Consider the following 12,005-nt stretch of genomic DNA (forward strand, 5'->3'; position numbering starts at 1 on the left):
ACCTTTCAACTTTTCCCAATTGGGGATTAAATTTCAATGCAGGGTTTTGAGGAGACAAATATTCATAGTGTTCAACATTAGTTTGCAATTTAGAGGAGCAGATATCAAGAAAAGATTTAATGTGCGTTAAGAGATGTCTGGGAAAATACCTGCAAAAGAGGAAGGGGAGGGATCATGAATAGGTGAGGAAAACCTTCACACTGTGATGAGGATCCCTGTGAAGGAGAGATTGAAGGAAGAATGATTGGTTAGGAAGAGTCTCAGACAATGGCACAGTTTTAAGATATTGTGTCCAGAAAATGGCACACTGAGTGAAAGATTATTTTGGAGCTGTGAGATTTAATGTCTGCCTTGCTGGGTTTCACGATTGTTTAGGGCCTGTTACTCCTTTCTTCCTGTTTATTTCTCCCTTTTGGAATAAGAATGTTTAACCTATACCTGTTCTGCCATTGTATTTTAGAAGTAGATAACTTGATTTTTGGTTTTACAGACTCATAGTTGGAAAGGGTTTGCCTTGAGTCTTAGATGACACCTTAGACCTTTGTGTTGGTGCCAGACCAAATTAAGACTTTGGGGACTATTGGGATGGAATGATTACATCTGGCATATAAAGAGGACACGAGTTGTGGGGGGATAGTAGAACGTTATGGTTTGGATGTGCTTTGTCTCTGCCAAAATTCATACTGAAATTTAATTGACAATATAACAGTGTTGGGAGGTAGAACATTTAAGAGGTGGTTAGGTTGTTAAGACAGATTAATGTCTTTCTTGTGAGAATGGGTTAGTTTCCACCAGATGAATTAGTTCTCATAGGAATTGATTAGTCCTTGTGAGAGCTGGTTGTTATAAAACAGGTCAGCCTTCTTGTCCTGTCTCTCTCTCACATGCTTTTTCTGTGTGATATCATCCACGATTTTATGATGCAGTTAGGAGACCCTCGCCAGACACCAGCACCATGTTTCCTGAACTATCCAGTCTCCAGGACCATGAGCCAAGATAAAACTCCTTTCTTTACAGATTACGCAGTCTCGGGTATTCTGTTATAGCAACAGATAATGGGCTAAGACACCCCCACTGTGTTCAGTCATTGGCGATAGGCAGCCAATGGTAAATATGGACTCTGCTCCAACAGTGGTGAATCCAGAAGTGCAAAACCTGGAGCTATCATTTGGTTGTCTTCCTGCAGCATGTTTGAGTGTAATATTCTTTTGGCAACACACTGAGCCTCCTCCAATTCAACAGTTATACCCCATCATTAAAATCATTCTCATCAAGCTTCCAATTGATAGAGTCAGTGAAATCTTTTTAGTTGTAAATTTTCTTGTTCTATCCACTGCATTTGACACTGCTGACCACTCTCTCTTTAAAATTATCTTTTCTTGACTTCTGTCACACTACACTTTCAGATTTTTTTTGTTTGTTTAAAATCTATTTCTTGTTAGCTTCCTCCTCTGAGAATTACATTTAAAAATCCACATTTCATTATTTCCAAAATTGGCAAATGTCACTATTATATACCAGGATAAAGGGATAAACTATAAAGTTTAGCATTGTTTTGATTTTTACATCTTGCTCTCTCACCATTCATACTATACTTAATTAGCACAATGCTTACCGTTCTGCCCCTCAAACCTCTCAAATCCATCCATTCCCCTCCATCTGCATGTGTTTACCAAAACAGCAAGACACTTTCTCTCTCACTTGGATTGTTGCTAAATGTCTCTTATACTAGTTTCTTTGTCATGAATCTACTCACACTACAGACTGGGTAATTTTGCGAAAATTTAAATCTGTTAAATACCAATTTCTTGTTAAAAACTCTTCAAGGTCCTTGAGATAAATTTCAAACTGCTTAATACTGTACTGAAGGCTCTTTAAAAACTGGCCCCTGCCTACCCTTTTATCTTCACCTTTCCCACTTCCCATTAGACTCTGTAATGAACTCAAACAACACTTTCTTAAAAGTTGCTCCTCTATGCAACACTCTCTTTTTTATGTCTGGCTGGATCTTTCTTTCCTCTAATTTTTCTCCTGACAAGCTTTTATCCATTTATTCAGTAAACATTTTTGAAACTTTCCCCGAAGTCTTTGAGTCCAGATTTGGTACCTGTTCTCCATGATCTGAAAGCATCCTCTTCTACTACAACCTTACAGCAGTCTTCCCTTATTCAAAAGGAGTACATTCCAAGACTCACAGTAGATGCTTGAAACCCTAGATAACACAAAAACTTATACATCTTATGCTTTTTTCCTAAATATACATATCTATGATAAAGCTTTTTTTATAAATTAGGCACGGTAACAACAATAATTAATAATAAAATAGAATAATAATAAAAATATATTGTAATAAAAGTTATGTAAATGCAGTCTCTCTCTCTCTCAAAATATCTATTGTTGAATTCACCCTTCTTCATGTGATGATGTGAGATGATAAAGTAGCTACATAATGAGATGAAGTGAGGTGAATGACAGTGGCATTGTCACATAGCGTTTGACTACTCTTGACTTTCTGGTGATACATCAGAAGGAGGATCATCTGCTCTGGGTGATCCTGAATCACTGAGCCCTGACAATATTGGCTGGATGTCAGGAGCAGATAATGTTAACTAACTGGGAGGCAGTATATACCGTGTGGATATGCTGGACAAAGGGGTAATTCATGTTCCAGGTAGGAAAGAGCAGGATGGCAGGAGATTTCATCACGCTACTCAAAATGGCATAGGATTTAAAACTTATGAATTATTTATTTCTGGAATTTTCCATTTAATGTTTTCAGACCACAGTTGACTGCAGGTAATTGAAACCTCAGGTGAAACCATGGATAAGAGCCTACTGTATTGTTGCTGACCCATTTCCTTTGCTAGCCATAGGATCCATGATAATTGGAGTCACATCTGTTCTATGTGTTATAATGCTTGAGACATAATAGATAGTCAATCAATATCCCCAGTATGCATTTTAGCAGTATGGCCTCAGAGATACTGTCTTTTTTCCCCTATTCTTCACCACGCATATATTTAATAATTTGATCTGGGAGTCAGAACAGCTGATTTGGAGCCTTTATCCTACTACTAATTATCTATGAAGTCTTGAGCTAATCGCTCCAGCCTTCAGTTTCTTCATATCAGGATGTGCTCTGCAAGTGAGTGTTGTCCTTCATTTTCTATCAGAAAAAATGTTGTGTTTCACTGAACTAGATGACCTTTAAGATCGTCTCCAGTTCAAAAATATATTGCCACTGGGGCTACAAACTATTAAGTTGAGGTAGAAGACAAGTGTACAGAGTAACATCACTTAATTATATTAGTATTTAATTTTTACATAGTCTTCTTTTATTAATACAACACTTAGTAATTTCTTTCATTAGTTCTAGTTGACCTCCTGACAACAGCTAGTGTCTCTGTACCTTTAGCCACAGTTCCCAACTCTTCTCAGTCATCCAGCTTGCACTTACTGGCTAATGTTCTAAAGGTTTGTCTATAGTGTCTTAGCTTCTCTCTTCCTCAGTCTCCTCCTCTGCCAAATGGGTATAGTAATAGTACCTGTACATTTTTTTATAAATAATTAAACGAGTTTATTTTCTTAAAGGGCCTGGCACACAGTAAGCTGTATATAATGCTATCAATTATTATTATGGTAAGGAACCAAATCCTTTTTCATTAACCCTGCATTGATACCGGGATTAATCATCCATCCTCATGAGTATGAGGTCATGATATGGACTTTCAACTGGTTTTTGTTTTATTTTATTTTTTCTCTCCAGGACTTTAAATATTTTTCTAGTTTGCTGGATGCCACAAACCTTCCACTTTTGTTTAATAATGTCAGGAGTTTTTTTCTCTTTGCATAAGCAATTTTTGTTACCAAAACAAAACAAGATAAAAAACATATACTAATTCCCTTTTCTTGTTGTTTCCAATTTTTACAGATTTCTCTTTATACCTATCCTTCTCACTCTTCAGCCTGACTGTGGAGTATCATATAGCTTAAACAAATTATGAAGAGTATTTTAGAGAAACTAACATTTATAATATGTTCTTGTATTTCTACTGCAATGACCATGGGCTCAGATCAATTGAACCCTCCAAATCCATTACAACTTTAAGGGAGAGAGAGTTTCATATCATAAATATTTACTAAAGATCACATGAGAACCGTAGTACTCTTGGAGAAAGATATAAACCATACTTTTGAAAAAGCTGTCTCTTACCATCCGGCCCCACAAAGCCCAGTTCTTCTTCTAAGATAAGAACTACAGTACTTAACATTTCAAGAAAGAAAGAAAACAAAAAGGGAAGCTTTTTTTATACTATACCTACTCTGTAGCGTTACAGAAATTTAGCAGAAAAGACCAGACATCCCCAATACTCCCTCCGACTCTAACCTCAGTCTGTCCTTACTTCCATTGCCGCCCCAGGCAATATGGCATGAAAAGGCTCAGCAAGAAATATTCATTTGTAAAAGAAAAACAAATCATTATAGCAACACTCACTGGTCATTCTGTAGCAAATGTGCAATGCTCAGATTTTGTATTTTCCTGAAATAACATGCACATTTTAGGCATGAAATTATGATTGTTTGACTGTGAAATACTGCACCCAAACACCATGTGGCTTTTAGCAGCGTATCATCATATCAAGAACTATTTTTACCCTTTGGCGATTTTTCCTGCTTTGGCTCTGAGAGCTAGTCCATACGGTATTTGTATGTGGCATCAGTGGCAAAGATTTTTTAGAAGAGTAGATTTCTTCATTTAAACAGCATCGCTGTGTAGTACCATGTACCAATGATAGCACAGAATCTAAACTAGAAATTAAAATAGTGTGATTTCAGGTTAACTGGCAAGAAATAAAGTCAGTGAGTATGAACAAGAGAGGAACAAAGATGACAAAGGACTTGGAACATACATGTCTTTTCATTTTCCTTAAAAGGTGATTTAAGTACATACTAGATTTTATAATACCAGAAGAATGACAGTATTTTTTAATGCAGTGTATTCTACATTTTTCCCCCAATGACTCTGAATCCTAGTGACAATGAACTTTGTCCGGCATCTCATTTGATGAAAGCAGGCAGAAAGACTTACAACTTCCATGTATTTGCTGCCTTTCAGAAGCCTGGGCAGAAGAAAAGAGCAACTTCTTGAAAGATTTAAGCATATATTGGTCCCCTTCCAGGACACAGACATGAAGCCATATAAGAAATATTTTGAAAAGACAACCAAAATTAGCCAAACTCTTTAAACTTTCAAAATGCTTGGAGCAAAAGTCTGTTTTAGTTTAATCCAAATTAGTTTGCAGACTTAACTAGAAAGAGAAGCTACAGGAAAATATGAGCTGGCTTAACGTGTGTGTCTTGTCTATAACTACAAAGTTGGCTTTTGTTTCTTGAAGAGACAAATCTGGTTATGGGGTTTTCCAAACCTGTGATGACATAAAAGTATAGTGCCTGTGATGCTGAGCATGGATTCTTAGATTCAAAAATTCAATTTACATTGAAAATAAAACAAAATTACACCAATTCATTTAAAATTTCTACCACCCGTTCTTTCTAAGGAAATAGCATCAGAAGGATTAATTACATCAGCATTATGTTATACTCACCCAATACGTATTGCTGCTTGAGTTCATGTGTAGATGATTTCAAAGCTGCAGAAATCACTTTTTAAGTTCTACTAGGTTAATCATAGATCTCCTTCTCATAGTTACTGGTGCAGTTACCCCTTTAAGTGGCTTTCCAGCACTATTGCTTTATAATAAAATGTTCCAGAGTGTCTATATATAAACTGAAGCTCAACTTGTCCATGCAAACTAACTTGTTGCATATGTATTGCAAAGAAATTCCATTTTGTCAGTTGATTTATTGTTGTATCAAAAGAAATAAACTCTTGAACCCCAGGGGGAAAAAATTATGCTGTTTCATTCTACTTATGATGTTTCAACATAGGCCAAAAAATAACCAGGCTTATTTTCTCCAGTGAGGAAACTGAAGTGAAAGCCAAAAAAAGTAAAATTTTGGTCAAAATCAATGTTTTTATATACTTTTAATTTTAAGAACTGCTCTTCTTTCTGAAAATGCACAAGCTTCATTTTATAAGTTTATCTTTTCTAGAAAAGTATTGCTAAACCATTTGTTCTTTAAAATATATTGTATATATTAAGAAAGAGGATGATAGGTAAAAAAAGGAATTAGATGAAGTAATGAATTTCTTTCTAGCCAATCCTTTTAGTGAAATATTTGCTTAAACATTGGACTTGGTTGAAGCAGTGTAACTGTCCTTGCTATTTTTCATCATCTGTGTTTAAAGCTCTATACAATAACACTAACAGCAGCAGCATCAATAAAAAATAACCATTATGAAATATTTGTATGTTTTTTGCAAAGGCTGAAAAAAAGTAACATTTAAATTTCTCAATCTAAAAGTAGCGACTATTATCCCATTTTAGAGAAGAGTCTGAGGCTTAGAGACGATAAGTAGCTTGCTTCAGGTTATAAATCTAGCAGATGGCAGTCAGAACTTTGAAGCACTTCATCTGACTTTAAAGCTCATGGATGAATTGAATTACTCACATTCCTGTGTTCCCTTTCTCTTGCACAGGAAATCAGCCAATTGGCTACTCAATGAGCTAGATGACCAAAATTGTCTTTATTATTATTTTATTTCAAGTTGTCGTTCTTTCCCACCCCTCTCCCCTACCCTCTCACCACCATCTGGGTGGGGAGTACTGCCATTAAAAATGCAAGTGTGACTTTCAAAAAGGGTATTTGCATGATTAGCAAGGCTAATAGAAGATCGAGTTACTGTAGCTGATTAACTCTACTATGGTTGTCAAACAAAAGAAAGGGGTAAGGAATATCAAATAGAAAAAAAAAATGTCTAAATTAGATTCTCAGTTTCCCAGAATGTGACATATGAAGACTTCTCTAAGGAAGAAAACACATTAGTTCTCTGAGTGATGGTACTTGAAGTTGTTTCAATACGTTATTCAGCTTTATGCTGTGAAGCAACTTACAGTACTCCAATTGTTTACTCACTCAGCTACATGTAAAATGTGTACTTAGGAATGCTTTATAATAAGATATGCAACAAAGTCTGTCTTATTTAACTGCACTGATTAGAAGGGGCAAGCATTTCATTTTGGCACAGTGTGGTGCACTACATCATTTCATCTCGTTTGAAATATTACTCAGAGTTCAGAATGCCAAGCTTTGAGCAGAGAAGAACAATGTGTGGTTTTTTAAAAAAATAAAATAACAATAGCGATGATGAGAAGAGAATGAAATAATGCAATTCTTGATTCTGTCAGATGGCAACTAGTTCGGGGGTGGGGAGGGAAGTAAGTCCCATGATGTTGCCATAACAGAATCTAAAAAAAACCTTCCGAGATTACAAAAGAAGCAAAGTTTAAATCTACCCTGTAGGAGTGCGGGTCACCAAAGCACTCGGTGACTAAATGAGAAAGACTCGAAGAAAATGTCTGTGAGAAGAGCTACTGGTAAGGAAGAGAAAAAAAAATGCCAGGCAGCCTGAAAACAAACCTGACCTTAACGGTGACCATATTCAAAGTATAGCAGTCCCTTGAGCAAAGCCAGGGCAGTGAAGAAAACAATAAAAAGCTATGTGGAATCACTTATGCTTATTTTTTATTGAAATAATGTATTTGGTTGGCGACCCTTGAGATGTGTTACTGTCCACCTATATGAGTTCCAGATTTTGCTCCAAAAAGAAGGGACATCTACTTCTTTTTGAATATAGAATGAGTCCATTTATCTGAAGATGAAACTCACGTTAGAAAATTGTGGTCTATTGCCTCATTCTATCTCATCTTTAGGTGAAGAAAATGATGTCCAAACAAATTGAATGACTGCTCAATGCCATTACCATGCCATTAGTGTAATCACTAGTCCATACTGTACTTGCAGGGTGTGTGTGTGAGTGTGTGTGCACGTGCACACCACAGCAAGGTAAATTGTATTTTAATCCCTTCATGCTAAATCATATATTTATATTTTCACACTTTTACAATTTTAAAATGTAAGAGCATTTACAATTAATTTGTACATTTAAAGAAACCATGTTTTAGCTTTCTTTTATTCTTTTTTGCTTCCTCCCTCCCTCCCTTCCTTCCCTCCTGCCTTCCTTCCTTCTTTCCTTCCTTTCTTCCTTCCTTTCCTACCTCCCTTCCATCTTCCTTCCTTTCTCACTTTCCCTGTTTTATTTCCCCCTACTAAGAAAGCCATTGTTAAAGCTAAGATCCCTTTTACATTCTTGCCTTTGCCAGACAAGTAATTTCTAGACCGAGATCTAAACCAGTAACACAGAATACCTAATAAGCAAATCATGATTATGATGGAATTTTCAACAGAATATCACTACCAGTACAGCTAAAAGTTTTTCTTGTTTAATCATTTCAAATCCACTGAAGCATTAGCTATACAATGATTAGAACACATCTTTCCTAAGTATAAAGTGTTTTCTTCACTCTATCACATTTATCATTTTAATTATTGTTTTCATCCACCAACAATGATTTAAGTTACAGAAAAATACTATGATGCATCTCTCACCTTTAAGCTTCTGGTCAGTACCAAGTAAAATTGAAACTAAGCCAGTATTTTGTAAATTGCATCAGTGTAGATAATTCATGTTTTATAAGATTAGACATGTATAGAAAGTTGTTTTAAAATTATTACATTTAATTAGTTGCTAAAAGTATATTTTAATTAATATATTATAGAGTAAGCTTCAAAGAGTGTTCACACACATTTGCAACAAATCCAGAAAGTGTGGGTAAAGATTTTTGTGGGCTCAATTTAAAAGGCAATAAAATGAGATCAAGTTAACAAAGAAAACATATGTATTTACTTAGCTATACAAATTTTGGGTTATTTTATTAGTATGTTCATATGATACAAATTCTTTCTAAAAACCGTCTCAATACAACTTCGTAAGGTGCCTCATTGCATGAGTGGGGGAGTGAGGAAGGAAGAAACCAACACTGACCATTTATTTTTGTTTCATTTTCTTCTATATTAGCATTCATATTTTATGTGTGCACTTCCTTTGAAAATTGCAACTTGTTTAGCTTTCAGCCACTTTAAAGATTAGAACCATATCTTATCCACTGAATTTTACAGTTAGTATAAGACTGGTTTTTGAGTAGTTTTAGGAGAAATAATAATCTCTCTTTTCCTGATTCTAGCAGATAAGGATACTATTGATTTATTAAAATGCCAATGCTAATTGATAAATCCAAATAGTTGGTCAAAGGAATGGTACAACATTGAGATACTTGCAAAAAGTTTATATTCCTTCTAAAGAGAAATCTCTACCTAGGAATTTTTCAGATTGGGTATATGATGCAACTTTTATGACCGAAAGTTATCTTTTTGCTTGCTTTCTGTTGCAGATTTAAAGAAAGAATATAACTGCAACCATTCTGTGCTTATCAGACACCTCTTTTCTCCAAACAGTCTTCCAAATGAAACAATACAGATCTATTAGTGTAATTATCGCATAAGGTCATTTACCACTTTATAATTGCTGCAGGTTGTGAATGATGTATGAAATGAAAGCATCTGCAGTGCAAATAGAACACAGGCAAGGATGCGCTGTGTGCTAATTAGGTAACCATCTCATGATAAGACCCTAGGGAAAGACAGAATGGCAAAATCCCACAGTGCTCTGCAGTCACAAGGCAAGAAAACATTCCTAAGGAGTTCAAAAATATATCCATTATTAAGTATAATCCTTTCCTCTCTTCAGACTCTCTGAGCTCTGTTCCCTGCGTGCACACAACCCTTCTGTCTCCTTCATCCTGTGCAATGCTAATCAAGCCCTGACAGTCAAGAACCATTTGATTGTTGTGAGAACTGCTCTCTTTTTTCATATTAAAAATTGAGGACTCAATCTTTTATTTGAAGAGTCTTGATAAGTTTCGGTATTTTACTGTGTCTTTTCCTGGCCCTTTCTATTGGCCTTTTTGTTTCGAGAATGGCACATTATGGAATAAGGATGTTAAGGCTCAGTCATTATGATAGGGGACTATTGGGAAGGGAAGAGCATGGTCCCTTTAAATGGCACGAAGAGGGGAAGGGAAGTGCTGGGTAGAGAAGGGTGGTCTCTGGCTAGGGCTCCACCCCCACAGACCTTAGGTGAGGACAGGCATTTCCTGCCCAAATGTTGCATTTCCCAAGACCACCCTGGCCTGCCACGCCCCCATCCTGGGCCTATAAAAACCCGAGACACTAGCAGGCAGACACACAAATGGCTGGACGTTGTGAGGAACACATTGGCAGAAGACACAAGCGGCTGATCATGGAGAGCACACCTGGCGGAAGCATGCGGACAGCCCCTGGTCGGCCTGATGGCAGACCATTCACCAGCAGAATGCTGCAGAGTTTGGCCAGAGCAGTCCGCCAGGCTAGGTGGCCAGACTCCAGGGGAAACCCGTCTTCTTTCTGGCTCCCCACTCTGCTGAGAGCTACTTCTACTCAAAAAAACAAAAAACAAAACAAAAAAAACCCTTGCACTCATTCTCCAAGCCCACGTGTGATCCGATTCTTCAGTACACCAAGGCAAGAAACCCCCAGATACAGAATTCCTTCTGTCCTTGTGATAAGGAAGGAGGTCTAATTGAGCTGGTTAACACAAGCTGCCTATAGACGGCAAAATGAGAGAGAACCCTGTAACACACGCCCACTGGGGCTTCAGGAGCTGTAAACATTCACCCCTAGACACTGCCGGGGGGTTGGAGCCACACAGCCTGCCTGTCTGTATGCTGCCCTAGAGGTCTGAGCCGTAGGACACTGAAGAAGTGAGCCACAGTTCCATGGCAAGCCTTTCGAAGGGGACACGGGAAACTTCCGTTTCAATTACAGCCTCAACTTAGCGGGGAATGAATGAAGTTCATGTTACTTAAAGCAAAACCCTACTTTCTTTATGCAGCAATCTAACAAATTTGGATAAAACGAAATACATAGGCCAGGAAAAAAATGTAATAACAAACTGAGTTCTTAATTCTTAAATATCCAGCTGAGTGTTTTATGTGGGTGAACTACAAATTTCAAGAGTCTGACTGAAACTGAGCACCTGACAAATACATTGAACAATTTGACCAAATTAACCAGTTGGATGTTCTTTCTTCTCTTCTTTCACAATGCACTACTAAAAATGTTTGCTTAATTGCCAGCTGTCCCCATTTGGGTAGAGAGTATTTAATTCTATAAAGTTACCTACCAAAATGCATAATCTATTCATTCTGTACACCAACAATTGCAATTACTTTCTCTTTATGTGTCTGTTTGCTATTTATATAATATTTTCCCCATATCTTGCTTTCTTCTTGAGTGAAACATGATGTACTTTTTATGATGTCACCCTGTCACTTCCCATTGCCACTCCAGTACAATGGGGTTACTATGAACTTGTCTTTAATGACAGCATTTGACCTTGTGGTTAGCTTCTTGCCTTTCTATTTACTGCTATTTGTGACTCATAAATGTTACTAATAAAATGTGTCTACATGCTTCACACAACAGATTCAAGATCTTTGGTAAACTACTCTAGTCTGGAACTTTTGTCTACACTGATTTTTTTCTGCCAATCTTCTAATTGGTGGGGTCTTTGTCTTGATAAATTTTCTCTAGGTTTTTGCTACTTCATGGTTACTTAAATAAGCAGAACTTAATACCTAATGCTTACTGCTTTTTATTCTGTGGCATCAGTTTTTAGATTGTGAATGCAGTTTCCTAAATGTTGATTGTTTATGCAGACAGGGTAAACATTTCTAAACTGCATTTTTTATATGTCTCCTATAAGGGTTAGTCATTTTCTTAATTAAAAAATATGTATTGCATGCCTACTATGTGACAGAAATAGGTATAAATTCTCAGACATAGGGGAAAAAGGAGAGAATGTCATTATTATCACAGAGTTTACACTACAGGTAGAAGAAAACCAAAAAATAAACAAGAAGGTTCTCAGGTAGTTGTAAGTATTT

The 12,005-nt window shown here is 36.6% G+C and overlaps 1 long non-coding RNA gene across 1 annotated transcript in view; it reads right to left on the reverse strand.

Annotated features, from left to right (window-relative positions):
- The window catches only part of LOC107973709 (uncharacterized), a 210,284-nt gene that overhangs the window by 64,463 nt on the left and 133,816 nt on the right, over positions 1–12,005 (reverse strand). Inside the window, exons 8-10 of the long non-coding RNA XR_010149759.1 lie at positions 5,607–5,988; positions 4,656–4,809; positions 2,108–2,212 (exon numbers count right to left, since the gene is read on the reverse strand). This is a non-coding gene — a long non-coding RNA (uncharacterized LOC107973709). The remainder of the gene's footprint in view (positions 1–2,107; positions 2,213–4,655; positions 4,810–5,606; positions 5,989–12,005) is intronic.

Source organism: Pan troglodytes, chromosome 13 (genome assembly GCF_028858775.2).
Source record: "Pan troglodytes isolate AG18354 chromosome 13, NHGRI_mPanTro3-v2.0_pri, whole genome shotgun sequence".
NCBI lineage: Eukaryota > Metazoa > Chordata > Mammalia > Primates > Hominidae > Pan > Pan troglodytes.